Below are 22,249 nucleotides of genomic sequence, written 5' to 3' on the forward strand. Positions count from 1 at the left end.
CTCAAGGTACATTGTTATGTTGCAGTATCACACTCCTTGTCATATCTTATGTCTTACTTGCAGATTGTGGTAATATTTTGAATCCTGACAGAGTGGGCACAGCCTCTGAGCATCAGCACCAGTTTGCACTAATGTAATGTGCTACTGCACCAGTCCTAAAGACAACAAAAGCAAAAATGTACTGAAGACATATCTGGGAAATGTGTGTTGCCCACTCCACATTACCTATAATCTATTTTAGGTATAAGTGCAAGAGCAACCTGCCTGTCACATTGTTGCCTCTGCCAAGAAAACAATATAGACTGCATGAAAAACTTTGGGGTTCATTGTTTTTGTAGGGTGCAGTGCTCTCACTGACAGATACCGAGTCTTGACCACTCTGCTGCATGGTGCCAGAGCCAGAGGAGCAGCAACAGTGCAGGCTGGAAAAGGGGTGAGCCACATCTGTGGATGTTCCATGTGCAGCATGGGGAAAACCAGAGCTGAAAACTGAGGTTTCTCTTCACTGAGTGAGGGGGAAGAGGCAATTTCTGTTTCTGTTCTCACTGTGAAGCCTAGATAAAGGACTGAAGAGGTGGCATTATGAAGGTGGTGGTGGAGAATGTTGCTTATTGTTGATCAGTAGGTTTGAAGAAGTGAGATTTCAAAAGGAAATGAAAGATTTGGGATGTGAAAAACTGCACAGGAAAAAAGAATCTCTCGTGTACTCCAGGTACTTTATGCCAAGTGAAAGGACATAATGATACCTGCAGAAAGGTCAGAAGAGTGTAAAGGGAAACTAAAAGTCAGAATTTCCTACTGGAGAAATGACAGAAGCCAATCTTAAAGACTCCTCCTTGGAAATGGGTATAGCAGGTGTTGAAACAGTGGAAAGGAAAAGTAGGGCTGCATGTAATGTGGGAAGAATGTCAGCAGATCCTTGGGGGGAACATCTGGGGTGTGCCCTACATGTTAGCACTCACTTGTGGATAAAGACCCATAAGTTTTGTGGTTAGTTCAACAGCCACAAAACAACCAGTACTGGGCAGGAAGAAATGTCCTGGGGACCTTCAGGAACTGTCCCAATGTCTCTGGCCTGTAAGAAGCATAAGATTTGGGATAGCAAATTCAGATTCAGGCTGTTCCTTGCAAGGTTTTATCTTAGGTAAGTGTTAATACAACCACACTGACCCATGTGATAGCTTGGACATGTAGACGCATGCAATTTAGAAGGTGCTGAGGGTTGCTGATTTTAAGGGTCTCTTCATCCTCTGAAGCAGCCTAGGAATAGGAATATTGCAGAAGTGCTTAAAATGTCAGAGTCATAACCAAGTCCTTCCGATGGACTCATGTGTAAGTGTTGGCAGCAGCAGGGCCTGTGTGATGGAAAATATCACCTAAAATGACTAGTTTAAGAGCAGGGGCAGAAGGGGGGGAAGAAAAGCTTTCACACAAAAAAAAAGTCAAATCATAAGTCCATTAATGTACTTTAGAGATATGAAATAAAATCAAGTTTTGAAAGTGGTCCAAATTTACACACATATTTTTTATTCAAAAATTTCAGGCTACTCTAATGTATAAAAATGAGACTGCCAAAGTCAACAAACCTGAGCTGTTCAAACTTTAGCTGAAGTCTCTAATGCAGCTTCTTAAAAGGATGGTTGATTGAAGTGACCACATAACTGGGACATGTTGTTTTTTTCTTCTTTTGAACACTTCACAAATTGATTTCTACTTTTGATTCTACTTAATTGCAGCTGCTAGAACACCCACTGATGAGTGAACTATCGCAGAAAAGGGTATAGTGTGGGTCATACAGTGTAGGACAGATTTAGCTATATAACCCCCAATTAATGCTGAAAGAGTTGTTCACTAGGCTCTCTTGCCACAGCAAGTATAAACCCAAGAAAAATCACACTGTATTATAGGACTTGCTTTTGTCTGACTTCACAAACATACCCACATTTAATTTGAGTCTGCTTCTGCTATGTTTATCTTTGCTATGTAGTATGTCTTTTTTTTTCATAATCAATATGATTTAAATATGTATATTTTAATTTGGTTCTGGTTTGATTTGTTTAGAAATAAATTTGGTATGCTTCAACCTCCTAGTTGCATTCAAGAGAGGAGGCTCTGCCAGTGATGACTATTCTCATGAAGGAACTTAATTAGATGATGGAGACTCTATAACCATCTCAGCCACAGGTTTTTACTGAAAACTCTGAGAGTTGGGGCATGTGTATTTTCCTCTCTGTTCAGTAAAAGACCATGTGCTTTTGTTATTAGTAAGGAAACAAAGTTCATATCCCTTTACTGGTAGCTGTCTTTCAGCTGCTGCTGTTTTGTAACCTCCCTTTATAGACATGCAAGAGAGTTCAGAGTCCAACAGGTTTAGGGCAGCTTTAAGTTATTGTGTAGCTTCAGAGTAAGGGTAATGTTATCTAAAGATTTCCTGGCTGTTAACCTCAGCCAACTTTATCTGTTCTAGCATGGAAAACACCCATGTGTGCTGCAGTTGTGTATTTTGTTTTGGATTTAAACACTGTTGATCAGCATGCAAATGGGAAGCACCTAATAGATCTCAAATGATCAGAGAGCGTGCCTTTGCTCAGACTCTGGGAGGAATATGTAGGTAGGCGGCTCAACAGATGTGAGAGATGTGGGACTTCACACAGCATACACAGCTCCTCTGCCATTAATCAGAAGGTAGAAATAAGCATGGCCCCACAAAGTTTAACCTGCTTGGCAACACTGCTTGAGGCAGGAACAAAGGTTTAGCCATACTGCTGGGATCTGTCTTGACACTATTATGTACTTCCAAGTGTGGGAGGTCATATGAGTCCATCAGAAAAGGAGGGAAAGCTGGCTCAGACCATGCCCAGCAGAAAAAGCAAAGATACAGTCATTGCAAAAGCCACTTTTTTCTTTATTTTCTGTTTTTCCTCCCTTTTCCTTATAGACTTCCTCCCCCACCCCTCCACTCCCCCTCCTTTTTGGGTCACACATGTCTGCAGGCCACAGAGAGCTGAGAAGCAGCCTGGGAGATGAAGAGCTTATGGAAATGAGCTCTCCTCCTCCTCCTCGTGTGGACTGCTAATCCTGATTCAACAAGACTTTTAATTCCCCCTCCGTGGCTGTGCAAACAATTTGCTGATCCCCGAGACTTGCTCCAATCCAAGGCTGGAGTAACTCTCAGGTGCAGCTGTAGAACAGGATTTTGGTTAAAGTCAAGTTAATAAATATTTGCCTAATAAACCAGACTCTTTAAGTGCCAAATAAAACAATGTAGAAAGATGGGGAGGAGAGAAGGAGGGGAAGGAAGAGAGGGCAGGAAGAGGCAAAAGGAGGGAGAGAAAAACACCCCTAAGTTTTTAAACTCTAATTTAAATAATTTTCAGTGCTGCTGCTATTTTATGTAACACTAGCCTTATTTGTGTATTTATGTATTTTGCTTTGATGAAGGATTATTTTTCTCACTGCAGTCTTTTTTTGATTGATGCAGTGTGCCTGCTCACTTTCAGATATGGCTGGAGAAGAAGCAGTATAAGTTGGGTGACTGTATTTAAAATGGGTAATACAGAATGATTTTAAACTTTAATATTTCACATAAAGTTTTACATGTAATTTATTTTGTGAGATGCAAGACTCTACCTGGACAGTGGTGATTTTGAATAAATTGATGTTCATTTCCCACCTCTGCATATTAATATTATTTGGACTGTGTGGTTTCCAAATACCTTATCACTGTTGGATTCTTTAATAACCATGAAGGATATAAAGTGAACTCCTTTATATCAAGACATCTTTTTTTTTTCTTGTGATGACTTTAACCTATATATTCTTCAACAAGAAAACTTGAAGCATCCACTATATGAGACATCACTGCTATTCATAAAAAACTTTAGATATAAAACTAAACAATTTGTAAAATCTTGATTGTTTCCCAGCTGAAGTATATACAGCTTGGGTCAGATTCACAGTTGACATAAATGAACATTCCTCCATCAACTTTAAATCAACTTCGCTAATTTACACCCACTGAGAATCCTGCTCAACCCTGATGTTATTCCTTTTTTAAAATTGGCAAAGAAAAAGTCTCAAAGTCAGATGACTCTGAAATTTAGAATCTTGGTAAAAAGAAAAACAATCAAACAAAAAAATCCCCACTTCAAGTCCTTGAAGAGAGCTGACATCTTCTCTCTTTGATTGCAGTACGTTTAATTGAACTTCTAAGTGATTCTTCAGGAAAGAACAGACCAAATGTATTTAGATTTGTCAGTTACTTCTATTTGAAGGCAGATCTCAGCAGGTTTTGAAACAGGACAGAAAAAGTAATGCTTAATTTAATGGTGCTTATTTTCCTGACTTTTTTTTTTTTTTTTCAAATAGGGATGCAAGCACTACATACCTGTAGGGGAACATGACTGTGAATCAAATGTGTCCAGGACTTTATTCATCAATTTTATGCCACCAAACAGATGTATTTAGTAAAGGTTTTATTTATTACATGAGTGTTGGGAGATGAAAAATATGTTTGCACCACTTATACCTGGTATGTTTAAACCTTGTTTATGCATGCTTACTATTTCCAGTTCTTCTGAGTTTAAATTTCAAATATGCTTAGATATAGAAATAATAGTAACATGTCAGCAATCTCAACATGGACTGGATCAGTAATAGTACTTTGCATGCATAATGTTTCTTAACAGAAATTAAAATTATTTTATTAGATCTGAAGGTATTAAATGCCATAAATGTTAGTCAATATCTCACACTTTTTTAAATAGAGGCAATATTTTGCTTTTATTTAAAAAATAAAAACAGTATTGATGATTAAACATTAATTGTGGTTTGACCTTGGTGTCTTAGGAAAAGAAAATGAGTCTGTGACCTGATCTAGCAGTGAAAAGTAGTTTCCATGGAAATCTAAGTAAAGAGGATTTAGGTTACATCTGTCTAATTTCTGCCATGACTTCTAGGACATGGTAAAAGCTCTAGGTTAATGTAAGATTGTGTTCATATCTTTCAACATTGCAAACCTGATTTGTAATGTTTCAATGGTCATATACGGTTCTCTGAGAGTATTTTAACTTGTATTAATATTGGTGTTTTCATGGAATAAAGTTACGTGAAAAAGTTAAGCACCACACTTACATAAGGCTAACCCAACTCATGACTGTAAGTGGTAAAATGCATGACAGACAATTGTAGAAATCATGGAATCATAGAATGGTTTGGGTTGGAAGGGACCTTAAAAATCATCTAGTTCCAGTCACTCTTCCATAGGGAGGGACGCCTTCCAAAAAACAAGGTATCTCAAGGCCCTGTCCAGCCTGGCCTTGAACACTGCCAGGGATGGGGCATCACAATTTCTTTGGGAAACCTTTTCCAGTGTTTCACCTCTCTCACAGTAAATATTTTCTTTATATCTAATCTAATTCTACTCTTTTTCAATATAAAGCCATTCCCCCTCATTCTATTCCTGCATGCTCTTACAAGAAGTCCCCCTCCAGATTTTTTACAGACTCCCCTTAGGGTATTGGAATGCTGATATAAGGTCCCCCTGGAGGCTTCTCTTCTCCAGGCTGAACAAGCCCAACTCTCCCAGTCTGTCTTCACAGCAGAGGTGCTTCAGCCCTCTGATCATCTTTGTGACCTTTTTCTAGACATGCTCCAATAGATCCACGTTCCTCTTGTGTTGAGGTGCCCAGAGCTGAATGCTGTACTCCAAGTGGTGTCTCACAAGAGCAGAGTAGAGGGGTAGAATCACCTCTCTCAACCTGCTGGCCACACTGACTGTTAAATCAAATGCGTAAAATGAATGGGACTTCGCCTTTCACTAATGGAATATGTCACATTAAGTAATGTAAAATATATCTTAGGACATTGAAATTCATGGGACAGTATGGAACAATGAACACATTGCAAATGTCTTCCCAGGTTCCTGCTTTGATTCTGATTCTGTATCTTTTTATAATCTGGATCACCACATCAGTTCTGGATAAAAGAGAGCATCTGCAATCACTTGCACCAGTCTAACACTCTACTGAACTTCATCCAGAAGAACCTGGTAACCCTGGTTCTCCTATAGGGAGGTTTGTATTTCAGCTGTGAAGCTTGTACTTCACAGCTCATGTCCTGCTGAAGACACCATCAGTTTATTAGATAATAGTTTCCGCATGATTCTAATTGTTGAGTGCGGAGGTTACCCCTTCACCTGCTCCTGATAATAGCTCTGGACAAGTAATTTGAATGATTGTTTTGATCAAGAAAGTGGTCTTTGGGGCCCCTGATAATTCATTCATCTCTGCAGAAACAAGTGCATTTTAAGCATTATAAAATATAAAGAAGAAAAAGAACCAAAACCTGACAGTGACATCCTTATGTATTCTGTGGCTTTGGAAATCAGGGCACTTATTTAACTGCTAACCGTAAGCACCCACATTTGAAGATACAGGTCATAACTTGATAAGAAAAGTGACACGAATCTCTTTTGCTAGAGTTATGTGCTAGGCAAGCAGTACACCTCCAAATTAAGCCATCTGCTTAAATAAGCCCTCCATGGACTGTCTCTCTACAGATACTTGTGTGATTCCGCTGAGGGCAATGCTCTTTCATTGGTGTCACAGATCAGTGTTTGGCTCTGTGAGCCACCCATATTTAAAAGCTCTCTGTCCTGGCCTGCATTCTGGTTCATAACAATAGTAGAGTTTCCTGATGTTTGGTACTTGTTAGATGTTGTTGTCATTTTCTCCTCATTTTGTGACTTCCTGAGGAAATGCATTACAAATAAAGCTACAAATAATATTCAGGTTGTGGCACCTTGGAGAGAGCTTTCACAAAACATCACGGAGGAAATAAACTCACACAAAACCTGTGAAGAAAATACAGTAGGTTGTACATACACTTCTCCCACTCATTGTTTGCAATTTGCACCATTTGTGTCAGTGTTTGTAGGCAGTCCTAGAAAACAAGGCACTGCTTCACTGTGAGACATAGCCTTGGGACTGAAACTATTGAATAGCTTGTGACTCTACTTCCTCTCCTTGACTTTACTTATAAAACCCTTCGTGATGGAGAGTGCAATTCTACCACCATCCACTTAACTTAGGCCTTCACAGCAGTTTTATGCAAACTTTCCTGACTATCCATGTAGAAAATCTTCCAGCCTGCTGCAGGAAATGCCTTTATCAGCTGACACACCTACAATGGGTTGCACACTAAGTGCTAGCCTAGAGCAGCCGCCAGTGTGAAACCCTTGCTTGTAGTAGCAATGTAGCCCAAATCTCTTCACTCCAGTTCAGGCAGAACTGGGATGTGAATTTGGGTGTCCCACCTATCAAACAAGTGTCCTCTCTCTCCCTCTGCTGTTCAAGGCAATAGTGAAAAAAATTCCCATTCAGTTCTCATGATGAGAGGATTCTTCAGTTCTACAGACCAAGATATAGTTAAATACAAAGCTTGAAACCAAGCAAGTTCAGATGAAAACTCTCAATGGTACACGTTTTGAGGGAATATTTGTTTACTGTTTGGATAGGGAGAGTAATTATGATGCTCTGCAGTGAATTCTCCAAAAAGAAAACCTTTTTTTTTTTTAAGTATTTAATTTAAGAAAGACCTAAGTCTTCTTGTAATATGTCTTAGATGATCACAATAGCCATTTCTGACCTTGAAATCCAAAGTCCTGATTGAGGACCATGCAACTGCTTGACCTGGAGCAAGACTTCCTCTATTATCTTCTCCAATCAATCTCTTGCTGGATGCACCCTGCCCACATACTAGAGCATATTTGCTTTCATTTGACACTTTTGCAAATTACAGAGTTACCACCTCAACTCACAGGCTCTTGACAGCAACTGCAAGAGTGAAAAAAAACTTATCTCAATTGCATATGTGATTTTTTTTTATCAATCTTGCCTTAGGTATGCAGGGATCTTATGCTCATCAAGTGTATTCAAGTATGCATTTTAGAACTGGCACTTTACAGAGCTAATTTTCCTTGTCAAAGCAAGCAAAAGCAACTACATAATGTAAACATTTGATTCACTTTCATTGTGTAGACTGTATTTTTGTTAACCCCACATTCTTAAAAACACCTTAATTTCAATGGAAAGTGTCTGCATTTGTGTAAAGACTGTGGGGTCAATTCTCTCCATTGGTTCAGTCTTGTTGCTCCCAGTGCCACTAATGGAAGTTAAGCATATGCATCAGGGGGCTAATATTGAATTGATGGGTTGATCTCACAAATTGTTCCATAAGTCCCTATCCCTGCAGTCAGCTTCTCCTGTATGTCTGTGTAGTGTGAAGAGGTTTTTAATTGAAAAACATACTTCCACTGTTCAGTACTCAACTCTATATTCTAATCTAATGCATTATGTAAAGAAATTTATTTATGGTGCAGATGCTCTCTGATGGAAGCTAAAAAACAGTCTTAAACTGACCTTATCCTGGTTCATGTTACAGAAACCATTAACTTGTATTATCACTGGTTTGCTGTGAAAAGGCTCTGGGGCATTACAAGTATTCCCCATGCTCCCCCTGTCCCTCTGTGTCTTTTTGACATTGTGCCACCCCATTGTTTAGAAATTAAAATATACAGTGTTCCCCGCACAGCATGCAAACAAATGAGTATTCATGCAACCCATATGAAATAATGGTGTTGACCTTGTTAATAGAGATACCATCCATCTAAGACTAACTTCTTACTTCAGTGGAGAGCTACTAAATTCCTGTCTTATAGATATATATATATAAGAAAAGAATCATTTTGGTGAATTTCTCTAGCAAATACTATATTCCTTCCCTACTGAAGGGATAGCAGGCACTTTCTGTCTATAGGTAAATGCTGTATCATGCCATCATCTCTGTTTGCATCCTGTATTTGTACAGAAGGAGATTCAAAAAAACTATACCTATTGCTGAAAAATAGACTTTGGGATCCTGTTCTGAGGCACATCAAAACTGTCAGCCCTGTGCACTCTGCCTATTACATCCCAGCAGTGTCAAAGTGACATTTCTGCTTTAAGAAAGATCAGATTCTAAATTCCTGCTTGGAGATATCTTGCCCTCTTGCTTGCCTGGACTCTTTCAAACAGTACGGGTTCTTCATGGACAGAGAAAAGCCTGTGTGTACTAAACATGCTGCAAGGGTGCAGCCATGAAGGACTGTGTAGAAGGGCTGTTCTGCTTCCAACAGTCTCTTTTCCTCACAGTACTGTAATCTGGACTGTAATCTGGGTAAAGTATCTTTTCCACAGCTACCGGTTCTTATTTTGGGTGGAATTCAGGCCAGTGCAGAGGCCTCAAGAACTTAATTGGTGCACAGGCCCTTTCATAAGGCTCTTCAAATAGTTCTGGGTTTCACCCTTAATGAAGTATTGAGTAGGCTGCCTAGAAGTCTCAGGGGAAAATGTATTGGAGAGCTCTGGCACTATTGCTCCTGCTTTATGTAAACCCACTCCAGCTTGCTCCACGCTTCTGGCTCAGTGCCTAGCTTTGCAGACAAATGTCAACCTGCCAAATATCTTCCATTTGCATTCCAGCCCATTTCAGAGACCATCCAAACCAAACAAAAAATTAAAAAAAAAAAAGGAGAGAGGCAGTGACTTGTCGAATTTCCTTCCTTGATCCCTTAGGGAAAGGGGTTATTACTGCGTGTTGTTGCACAGGCATCATCGTGAAGAATACGTGAATGGGAGGGTGGGAAAGACACAGAAAAAAATGCCTTTAAATCATAAAACTGTCAGTAAGCTTAAAAACATAGAGCAATATTTCAGTCTCAAAGCTGATCATGTAGGAACTATTGTACAGACTGTGGTTTCCAAGGGACTTATTCAAAGGCTGTACTTTTTTTTTTGCATTCACCAGGTAGCAGACATATTTTTTGGTGGAGAAATTAATAGATTCATAGGAAAGTTTATTTCTTAATATACAAATGTATGAAAGTGTGGAGAGTATTAATCTCTGAATATAAAAAGCGGTTTAAAGCACTGTAATGGGCCTCATAAGCTAGCAGCTGTAGTGTTCCTGCATGAGAGAGGCTCTTTAAAGGGTAATTCTCAGGAGAAACTAATTCACAGGCTCTGAATAGTCCTCTTGAGCAGCTCTACTGACTAGATAAGGAATTGAGGGAGACCAGTTTCCTAACTGAGATAGCTAGAGTTTACCACTTGGGAAATGAGCCGAAGAGCTTTACTCATCTTTTCAGTAGAATGAGGAATAAATGTTACTGCAGGTCCATGGCTGCATACATTATGTGTGACAACTAAATGCAGATGAGAGACATTTGTCAGGGTTTGGAGCTGGCACAGGGCACTATGCTGGATATTTCTGAATCAGACAAACTGGAGAATCGAACAGCTGTGGGGGAGAACCGCTGATACATGTTTTACTTGCCTTCATGGCTGGGCACTTGATAAGAAATGGAGCAGCTAACTCATGCAATGACCCTGTGCACCCAGTCTGCACATACAGGGAGCTGGTGGCTGCGTGCAGAAGGCTGAACTTGTACTGTCTTGTGAAGCTCTAGCAGGCAGCAAGGTAACCTAACTCAGCTCCCTGCAGTACATCCTGTTTGCATTTTCAGATTCCTAAACACCAGTTCTTACTAGACCCTTTTATTGTTGAGCTGATGGGATGGGGATCCATTTCAAGGCCCTTTATGTTTCTGAAAACACAGTGATAGACAGAAAAGAAATTCCTGGGTGGATTTCATGAATTCTTGTTCCTGCCTTTTAATACACCCTCTGAAAAGCCTCAGAACATCTTCTGAAGCACAGCACGACTGTGCCTCACAGACAGCAGCTGGGGGCTTGTAAAAACTTACCAGTTAGCCTCTACCCATCTGAAGATGTTCCTTGTCAGTCACTGCTCTTTCTCCAACTTTACTCTGGTAATTAAAATATTAGCATTGGGAACAGGCTTCATCACCTCAGACCACTGCGAGTAAAGATGATTATGTTATAAACCAACATCACAGAAGTTGAACAAAAGTCACACACCAACAACTAAACAAAGTGACTTCCTGCTTAAAAGCACCATAACACATGCATAATTAGCTAATTAAGCTACAAAATAAATAATTATTCATTGTAAAAATGAGATGAAGAAAGAGAAAAAGAGTTAAAAGGTTACACACAGACACATTGTTTTCCTCTGGAAAGATAACTAAATCATTCCACCAGGAACTCACCAGCTTTATTTGTGCTTTTCATTTAGGACTATCTTCTGAATGGTTTGCTAATTACACGTATCCATTAGAAATGGCAATGGCTGTTAGTTGTGATCTTTCTGGGTGATGAACAGTCTGCCTTGTCCACCCTCTCTACACATTTTTTTTTTCCTTGAGAAATTGCATAGGAGTGCATAAGAGTAAAGAGGTGCCAGGCTGAGAAGGCTGAGACTGTGCCTTAGGAGATGACTGCTCAGGTCTCACTCCTCTCCCAGCTCCTTGTGTGGTCTCCGGCAGGTGACCTGGGGCTAGATTCCGGCAAGGACCAGACACTCATGAGTCCTGGCAGAGCCCCCTTCCAGCCCCCAGTCACCTGCCACTTCCCCAGAGCTCCTCACATCTGGATAGAAAGATCCCCCAGTGCCTCCAGCTCTGCTGCTGGGCACAACACCAAGTGTCTTAGTCCTCAGTAGTTCAGCATCTAATTCATGCTGTTTGGATGGGGATCTACAGATGAGGTGTTATTCTGTGTGTGTGGTCCCCCTCAGGGTTTCAGTCTGGTGAGTGATCTCTGAGCCTGCACAGCCACCGAAGGAGCAGGACCACTGCTCCTGCTGAGAACCCACAGCTCAGGACAAGGAGACCTTGGCTGAGTTTCCTGCTCTGCCTGAGAGCCTTTGAACCCACCTCTCCAAAACCAGGGGAAAGGTGCTCTATGGAAACTGTTCCACATTTTTCATCAAATAATTATAGATTCGTTAGAGAGAGATAAGGAGATAGGAGATAGCAAGACAGAGCACGACTCTCTAGTGGTTTGGGGCCCTCACCTGGAAGGGGAGGGGGCAGACTCAGGCTGCTATCCCTGCTTCAATGACTATTTAAGTATTTTATCCAATGGCTGTTTAATATAAACCACACAAACACTCATTGAAAAAGGGACTGGAGCCCAGGTCTCCTCCCTTCCAGGTGAGCGCCCTAACCAGAAGGATAGAGATTCATGCTTGGTCTTGCTTTCTCTCTTTGGCCAAACAAATCCCCAAATGTTTCTTGCAAAGTGAAACAGATTCAGCAGGAGGAACTGAGAGCTCCTACAACAGCTGGGAGTGGCTGGCATGCAGACCTCCTCCAAACACAGGAGCATCTCCCAGCTCTAGTGTGGGTGCTGTGACCCTGCCTTGCATAGGGATGGGCAGATGGGGAAACAAAACAGTGCGGGGAATCCCTAACCTCTCCCTCTGCCCTCTGAAGGAAGGGTGCCTAACCCCAGGGGGAGGTTGACTTTGGCCTCACTTGAGCCATGGAAAGCCCCTCAGAGGGTGGATCCCTGATCCTATTGCTGTTGTCCCAGGTGGGAGCTTCTTAAGAATGTTACATCATGAGTCAGGCATTAAAGAAATTCACCCTTGTGCCACTATATGCTGCAAAGATGATTTTTAACTTGCACAGGCACCCCTCCATGTCCCTGTGCCTCAGTTTCTCCTGAACATATTTCTCCCACAGGCATACAGCCTGTTTATTTTGGTGACTACCCCTCTTACAGTGAAGGTGTACAGCTCCCAGTAATGCAAAATGATCATTTTTATCAAAGCTTTTTAAGTATTTTCAGACTTGATAATAATTAGTAAAAATCCTCTCCTTGAAGAAAAATTCATAGAAATTTAGAAATAGGGCATGAGGGCATGTTTGGGCATTTTGCTTCAATACAGGGTAGCACTCAGGCTCATGCTACATTTAGCAAAAGGAGATCTGACCCTGAAGATTTTGTTCACTGAGCCGTAATCACCATTCTGAGACTGCTAGCCTAAATTATCTTCCTACAGCACTTATTTTGATTTGGCCTAAATGAATTGACTCTATGGTAAATAGATGCATATGGAGACATGGGTTTCTCTTAATAACATAGGGTACTAAAATATTATGGCAAAATGTTTATCTGGGTAGTGAGATCATACACTTGCCTAGATTCATTCACTTGAGTACTGAATGTTTTCTCAAATATCCCCTAGTGCATACCTGGCAAGATCTCAAAACATTCTTAACACAAATTGTCTTTGGTCAATAAATACCAGGACAGAAGTGTCCGGGAGGAGAAAATTTATGATATGAGCAATACAAACACACCCATAAATCAGGACAGGAACACTTTCAGGTAGCACAGTCGGCATTTATGTAAATCACAGTAAAGACAAAAATACACTTATAGGATTTTTAACCAATGACTTACCTTTCAGCAGCTCACATTAACCAAATAGTATGTCAGAATTTGTTCAAGAAGCAGATGGACATGATCTCAGGTACCTTAACTGTATTGTTTTATCTGTAGATAATATATTTTCTTGTTCCTTAATTTTTCTGAGGTAGTGAATTGAATGCTTCAGGTTTGTAATTATATTATCAACAAAATTGCAAGGAATTGCAGTCTTCATTTATCACAAGTCTGCGTTTTCTTCAGAAGACACTGAACTATTAATATTGACAGCAAGTTTCCTGTTGCTCCGTTTCTTTTTCCCCTGGATTGCCTTAGCTCTCCCAGTCTGGCATGTATTTTTGGGGCAGTGCAGGCAGTGTGACCAGAAGGAGTGTGTGGGGTAGGTAAACAGCAAAGTCATTGCAAAGAGAAGGAATTGTGTCTAAGAAACTGTCACGTAAGTGCTGCAAGAGAAACAAGGCAGCATACAAGGTGGGTAGCATTTAGGCTGGCTGTGATTATAAAAACTGCACAATAACACCAAGCAAAGCTCAGCAGCCCATCAGGACATCATAAGGAAGATTAAAGCAGGTGTACATATTAATGTAGGGCACATGCAAGAAAAAGAGCTAGATAACTGGTTTTGCAGTCCCAGCATCTTTCACAGTCCCCTCATTTTTATGTTATCTTCATGTGATGCATGGTTTCGAAGCAGAACGTAGTCACATGGCAGCCCTCAATTTTACTGCTTGTGAGTAATTTTCTTGTCCTGTCAGAATCAAGTAACTTTCTCTTTACTATCAATGTGTGGTCTAATGCATATATCATGTCAGTGCTGCACCAGGCTGACATATGCATTAGATGCACTGACAGTAAACAGGAAGTAATCTAAAGTTATTAGGGAGGAAAAATAAAATGAAGACTGTAAGCTCTCATACTGCAAAACTATCAGCATGTCTAAGATTTTTTCCTTGTGTTTCTTGATGTTGAGGACTGAAAATATACATATTAAAAAGCTTTGTTTTCATAATCTGTAAAAGCAGGGATATGGATCTCCATGTTGAAAAAAGCAAGATCCTAGGTGAATTCTCATTTCATTGAAGGTGATGTCAAAACACTCATTGGCTACCTTAAATCTGTCCCCGATTAATAATTTACCAGCTCTGGAAAAAGATTGGAATCACTTTTTTCTATCTGCCTACGAATTCACATTTCTCTTCTCTTGTAGGCCCCCATATCTTCCATGTCTGGTAACTTTCCACAGTTGGAAACTGCATTGTAATTCTAAAATTCGTTATAAATTTTTAACTATATAACTTATGCTGGTTTATATGATATCAACTATTTTTCTTCTCTTTCAGACCACTATATAACTACAATTTTCAACAGCTGTCGCTTGAAGGTGCTCCACCCCTGTAAATATCAAGCTACCTGAAAATTTCTCTGTGTTCCTCCTCCAGAATTGTGCAAATTGTCTTCAACTTAGGAAAAGCTGATCCTGAGAAGCATTTGTGAGAGCCATTGTGACAAGGTAAAGGTCAATAAGTCCTATGGCATTTGAAGGAAGAAAAGTGACACGAGGAAAAACAGTAATCTTCAGGTAAAGAAAACGGAGATTTGGTCGTCCCTGTAGGCATTTTGGTGTGGCCTGTTACCTCAAGATCTTTCAAAAGGTAAAGAAAAAGAATGGGAAATCTTCACTTTTATTCAGGAACACTAAATTTCAGAGAGATCATTGTGCTATATCTTGTTAGGAGCAGGAAAATACTTTAATGAAGAAAGATGGATTTTAACTTTGTCAACACCATTATTCAATGGTGCCAAATATCACATCACATTTTAGATAGGCTAAGGGGTTTTTGTAAGATAAACCACTTTCTTGGGGTCTTGATATCTTTGGAATCTATCAGTACAACAGTAAGATGAGACAACATAAAACAAAGTAAACAAACAGCTTAGAAATGAGGAAACATAGCCCATATTTTTCAAAGTCCTAAATATCCATATTCCCTTATGTTGCCCAAAATTCCTTCCAAAATTATTATTGAAGCCAGCCTTTCCTGGTCTCAGGTTTGGAAGTCCACTGGATGCTTATTAAAGACACGTTTTTTACATTGAAAACTCTCCTTTGTGAGTAAAAAAGTGTGGGTGTACATTTTGTGCTTGCACAGTTGAGACCTGGACTGAAAGATAGTCATACACTGCTAACACTCTGCGTGACTTAGGTCAGATTTTCATCTGTTTGTACAGAGACCATGTTTTTCATCTGGTAGTGCCTACTTCACTTTTAATAGTAGGGTAAGTAATCATATAGGGCATGTTTAATCTGTGATCTAATACATGAGCGTTTAGGATATTTTCCATATTAACAGCATTTATAAAGGTCCGTTTTCCTCTTCGGAACCACTGAAGCCTGTCTCTTATCATTCACACCATGTCTGCAAGAGAGATTGGGGTATGGGGTATGGAAAGGCCATCTGAAACTTGTAATGATGGTGGTGATTTTCAGGCAGCCTGAGCAGCAGCCCAGTCAAAAATACAAGAAAATTAAATCAGACTAAAACTTATTTCCATCCTAACCTTGGGCAAAGCATATTGCCCATGGCTGAGCTGAGTATCTTTCCCAAGGATACCTTATGTGCTCTGGGATGCCTGAAGTGGTTGTGGAGGACACGTGGAGCAAGGGCAAATTTTAGTACCTTCCCTAATGCTATGGTGGGGCTCACCACTTAGAGTTGAACTTGAGTATTAATTCTAGAGATATGAAATGGGTGTCCTCTTATCTGAAGTTCAGCCAAATTACGAGGAGCTGGAAATTCCAGTGACTTTAAGACCTCACAGCTTTCCTGCTATTAGTGTTTTACCACAATGGATTACTTCAAATAAAACCAAAATACTCCAACCACCTTCAAATCCCACTGAACTCTAATGGAGAGGAGGACTGAGTGGGTAACAATGCTTTAGGTTACTTTTGAGCTAGGACATGCTATGATTCTTATTATAGTTATGTCTAGGTAAATTGCTTCAAGTAAATGATCTTCTTGCTGCTTCTGGCTTTTCAAGCTCTTGGAAATATTTTAGCTTTTTCTTTCCCTAAAGTTAGTTAAAAAAAAAAAAAAAGCTGTGCTCCTGGCTGCAGATACCTTCATGCCAACTTTCACCCTGAAGCAAATTTTTCATGCCTGAGTTATAAAAACCTCAGAAAAATAAGTGGTGATATGTAAGGTAAACATCAGAGGACCTTGAACTACAGTTCCCTCAAAGGGTGTTGTGAACCTGACAGGACAAAAGATTAACCAGACAAAAGCCTCTCTGCGTAGCTGTTCATCTTAGCAGGGCCATGGTGTCTTGTGTTGGATAGGATACAGACACAGGAGACAGAACACCTCACACCTGCTCATGTTTCAGCTTGTTGAATGACCTTTAGCAAAGTGAGTATCTGTAAAGGAGAATAACAAACACCCATTTTTACAAAGATCCTTGATTAAAAAATGCTGTGTAATTTTTAATGTCGGCATGTATTAGCATACAGGTTGATCTCTAGACCCATTCCCTTTTCACACTTTTATACTGTGGAATTTAATTTTATGCAAAAGCAGAAAATATTTTTGGTTTTCCTGTGTACTCCTCCTCCTTTCTGCCTTTCTTAGCTCTGTTAAACTTTCTAAAAATATTCCGAGTGTGTAACTCGTCCTGTATATAACTCCAGAGATGAAGCTGCTTAGGAAGCAATTTTGTAGAAACATAAGGTGAGTTCTGGGTAGCATGAGTCTGGCGATAGTAAGGAATCTTTTTGAAGGACTTATCTCTCATTGAGTTCCTCTGTTTTTCCTGGCTGATACCTGAAGTAGATACACAGTGGCTAATGCAAATGGCATCTGCTATATGTCCAGAATATTAACTGTTATGGTCATACTTTGAAAGATTTATCAGAAAAACAGTGTTTCAATCTCTAATAATGTCAGTGGAAAATAAGAACAGAAAATATGTTTGTAAACTGAAAGCAATAGGGTTTGTACAGCTGCAGCTTTTTTCCAGGGGATAGCAATATTGCATGAGCACACTATACAAAAGAGAAGTTGAATGAAAATGCCTAACCTGTAAGGATCCTTTCTTCACTTTTCATTCTGTTTATGGATTGTCACATCTGTTTAAATTTGTATGGAAAGAGAGCATCCATCTTTTTTTTGCCTTTTCCTTTTTCTTTTTTTTTTTTTGAATAATTTAAGGCCAGAAACCCGAGGAGTTAAAAGACTCCTGGCCTTGGTTTTTATTTCATAAAACGGTCCTTCTATTCACTGAACTGAACAACCCACGTGCTCATTTTAGAATAGTGAGAGATTCAGCCCCTAAAAATAAAGAAAAGGAGAGATGTGTTCACATCTGCTTTGTCTCATTTACAACTATTAAGGATTGTAATAGTGGCTGATTTATTGTAAACATCAGTCTGCAACTTATTAACACTAAATTAAATTACTTTTCTTTCCTTTGCTTATTTTTCACCCCAAAGAGAGAAATGTAGTTAGATGATTCAACTATTCATATTGATACTTTGTAACAAAAATAAGGAAAATGCACAGATTAAGTAAAATACGTTTAACATCATTCAGAGCACAATAAGACAAACTAAAAGTACAGTTGGTTAAGTAAACTAATTAACTATTTTCTGAGTATACTTAAATAATGAGCCATCTTTCACATGAAACAATTGGTTTTTCTGTAATTAACCAGAACACTCAGAGTGTTCTTAGTGTGTGGCTTAACCACCATGTTTGTTATTTCCTCCTCCCCTGCACACCATGTTATTCTTTCTCACTGAGGCAATTCAAACAGATATATGTATGTATATATTTTATGACTCTCTTACTGTGTCTTTCTCTAAAACACAACTTTGCAGCACTGGAAATATTTCCTCTTTTTCAGCAACTGATGCAGAGATAGCAAGGCATTGGAGTATTACTACTAATTCCAACCAAACTCATCATGTTTTAGCAGCATGATGAAATGCAGAGAGATTCAATCATTTATGGGAAAATGAAGTGGTATTTGGAGATTGATATAACCTTGGTAACATTTATAATTTGGTGTGGATTGAGATAATTACTCCTAACCTTATACTACTGTTTTTCAAAGAAAATTTAATTTTCAAATGCACAATCCCTTTCCAGCATGTTCAGGTCTACTAATATAACGTTTACTGCTATCTAGATCAGTAAGGGAAGATGAGAGCAAGGGAGTAGTGCCAGCAGTTTAGAACATTAATGTCAGAACTGGCTGAAATCCTACTCTGAGACTTTACAGTTTCTTTTGTAAAACTGGAAGCTCATGTTTGTGAGATGGCAAGAGCATAGGCAGAAGACATTTCCATACTCTTCTTAAGTCTCTTAGATCAGATAATGATTTCATTATATTTCCAAGTTTAAGCTAATTCAAACTTACCTCTTTCTCTGGTGTTTTTGCCTCAGCCTACTTGCTAATTAGAATTCTTCAAGTCATAGTCTGTATGAAACCAAATAATCTTTAAACTTATTTTCAGTCACAGACCTATCAAGCATTTCTGAGTGCATGAAAAAGAGCTTCTGGTATTAGCCATACAAGATTTTAGCTGATTAAGCCAGGGCATTTCTTCTAATCACAGATTTCTTTCATATTGCCTCTTGTTGGCTGGGTTGTGGCTTACAAATGCCGCTAATACAATGAACACTGGCAGTTCTCCATTTTTTACATTTCCAAAGCTCTTTCTCCAACTCCTGTGACATTTTGATGTCTGTAATGCTATCCTGTCAACATTTTTAAATCAACACATGATGTTAACATTATTCAAATTCACTGCCTTCACTGGGCTTCCATCAGGGGTGAAGTTGGCCCATGAACTTGAACAAAGGCTTGTATTAGTAAATTCTTAAGAACTAATTTCAATTATATGTTGCAGTACCAAGTAGTATTATGCAGCTGCCATTGCATGAATGCAAGGATGACATGAAACCCATAGCTATTCAACTTTGGTAGTTATTCTGAAATTCATGAAAAGTGAATAAATTGGAGAAATTATTAGAAACAAATATATTATTTAGAAACATTTCTGTTGTATTCTATCTGATTGCCTACTGTACTGGTGATGCAAAAACTTCAATGGGTTTTAATGCACCCAACAAATACAAAGACAAATTCTTCTCCTACCCGTGAAGTGCCAAGTTTTGCACAAAAACATTGTTAAATGCAACACCTTATTGTTAGTTCCCTAATTGTTCTTCTGTATAGCACATTAGCTCCTTCCATCATAGTCTGTGAGATGAAAAGTACTGCTATGATATCTAACCACAGGGACTCTAATAAAGCACACTGTATTAACAATAGACACCTCTCACATTTCTGTACTCTTCCATTATTTTATTGTTAAAAGAAATTATGCTTGAACAAAAGCTTGATATCATAATTCTTTCTTTTTGGGCATCTGACACAAGCCATGTCACAATACTCTCAACAAATGGAGTTTTGCAACATTCTTCTGGATATTTTGCTTTATACACCAAATAACCAACCAGGTCATTTGTTACAGAGAGTGTCTTAAGTGCAGATTTCCTAAATTAATGGACAACATTGAGAATACATGCTCTTTCTGTTCAGTTAGTGTAGTGATTCTAAAAAAAGCGTTCCTACTGGGCCAGGGGTTCACCAACACAGTATCCTTTCTCAAACAGTAGCTGCAAGTGTAAGAGCAAACAAGCTGAAGACATGGTAAATGCATATGATCTTCCCCTGTCATTCTCCTTAAGCATCCTCTTACTTTCATCTTAAAGGACTTTCTAAGACTGATGTTCTCCTTTTTGGTAACCTGCAGATCTTTCTTCCACCTCTGAAACCCATGTAAATGCTCCCCATCCTTCTCCTTTAGCAAGGTGTTCCACTGGGCTGCCATCTGCTGCATAAAGAAATACCTCCTTTTGTTTGTTTAGAGTCTGGTTTCTTTAAAGGACCTCAGCACTTGAACTGGAGGATAGGAAGGAGTAGCTGGGCTCCAGGCTGCTTGAGACTTTGTAGATCTCTACAGCATCCTTGCTACATTGTCTCTTTTCCAGGCAGAATAGTGTTTGCCTCTTCAGCCATTTCCCTAGAGAAGCTATTCCACACTGAGATCCTTCTGGCTTGTGTCTGAATCTTTTCCCATTCTAACATAAAATTTTTATAAGATATGATCTGAACACTTCATAGTCATAGAATGGCTAATAGTGGATTTGTACTGCAGTATGATGAGGTTTTCCTTTTTGTTAACCAAAATTCATTTGCTTTTGTGATGACCCCTGAGCTGATATTTTTCATGGAATTGTCTTTAATATTTTAAAGACAAACTTTCTCCACTCAGTAGTAATGGTGTGAATGTAAGACAATTTTTCTCAATGTGCTTCCCTTTATATGTACCTCCATATATCACATTTCATCACCCTAGCATTTACTCCATGTCATCTATGAATGTGTTGAGCAGTGCTGTTTTCTGCAGAATTTCACAGGTGATCTTCATTGCAAGAACAGATCATTCGCTCTTTACTTCTGCTATGTACCCATTTTAATATGTAGTCCAAATATATTTTGTGGTTTCTGGACTATTGAGGAATCTAAGGAAAAGAAGTTTATTGTGCCTAAACTTAAATTCCCAGGAGGGGGCGGGAGGGGTGTTCATTTATTTTGGATTATTTGTAGGGGGTTCTTAAATCAAATAAACTAAAAACCATTATTTCAGACCATTTTCATAGGGAGTATTTTGCAAAATCTCAGTGAAGTGTTCGGCCTTTGCATCTGCTAAGCAACCAAAATGGGTTTTAACAAGCTCAACTCCCACGTACGCGCTTAAATAAAGAGCAGATTTTCAAAGGTACTTAGTTTTTTGTAGTTTCTGATGATAACACTCTGGGCCAGTTTTTTCAAATAAGTATAATGTCTTTTAACAATCTTCTATCTATTTACTAGTAGAATAAAGAAGGAATGGTGATTAAATCCTATAATACTTTGTGGATGTTACACCCTTGGAATTATGCCCTTGATATGTTTTGAGATGTGCAGACTCGAATGTTTTAATTGATCTCAAAATGAAGGGAAAAAAAAAGTAACTCTAAATTTATGTTTGGAAGGTCCTTATGTCTTTCAATAATTTTCGGATTAAAGTGGCTCATTTCACAGAGGCATTGGTCTTTGGGTCAAGGTTGTATCTCTTTGTCTCCCTATAAAATGTTTAGCAGTGTTTTGAGTACTAAGATGGTTGGATTAATCATGGAGTGTAAGCAAACTGATAGGTTCTCAAATCATTAATTCTGCCAACTCAGGCAGGTATTTCGAAAGTAAAACTTCTTTTCTGTCTTCTCCTTTCTTCTCCACCCTGAAGGTTAGTAAATTTTGATATTACATGTTATTAAAGTAATTATTTGGAAAGAAAAGTATTACTCTGGGGTGTAGAGGCTACATCCGTAGTACATTTTGTGAATATTTTATTGTCAGTTTTGTCAGCTTTGCTGTTTTGTTTTTTTTTTTTTCTTTAGAGCTTATCTCAACTTGTCCTATACTATTTTAATAAATAGATAAGAAAAAATTGCCCATTAAAAATTTTTGCAACCAGAATTTTGCATTTTTGCTGAAGAGGCAGAACAGTCTCTGGCTTGATCTTACTGTTTACTGGCTTCATTTACTGAGTGACATGTCTATCCATAATCACACAAACCTTATGAGTTTCAGAACAAAATCGCAAATTGGATCATATAATCAAAAACTTCAACAAGAAATCCTGAAGTAATGAATGACTCACTTGGGCTACTGGACATTTTCTTTAAATGCTTAGTCTTCTTGAGACCTAAAGCTTAGGGAAAGAACATGCAGACCAGTTATTTGCGTACATTTTCTAAATAATGCAGTAATGTTAACTT

This window comes from Melopsittacus undulatus, chromosome 4 (assembly GCF_012275295.1).
Source record: "Melopsittacus undulatus isolate bMelUnd1 chromosome 4, bMelUnd1.mat.Z, whole genome shotgun sequence".
NCBI classification, from domain to species: Eukaryota; Metazoa; Chordata; class Aves; order Psittaciformes; family Psittaculidae; genus Melopsittacus; species Melopsittacus undulatus.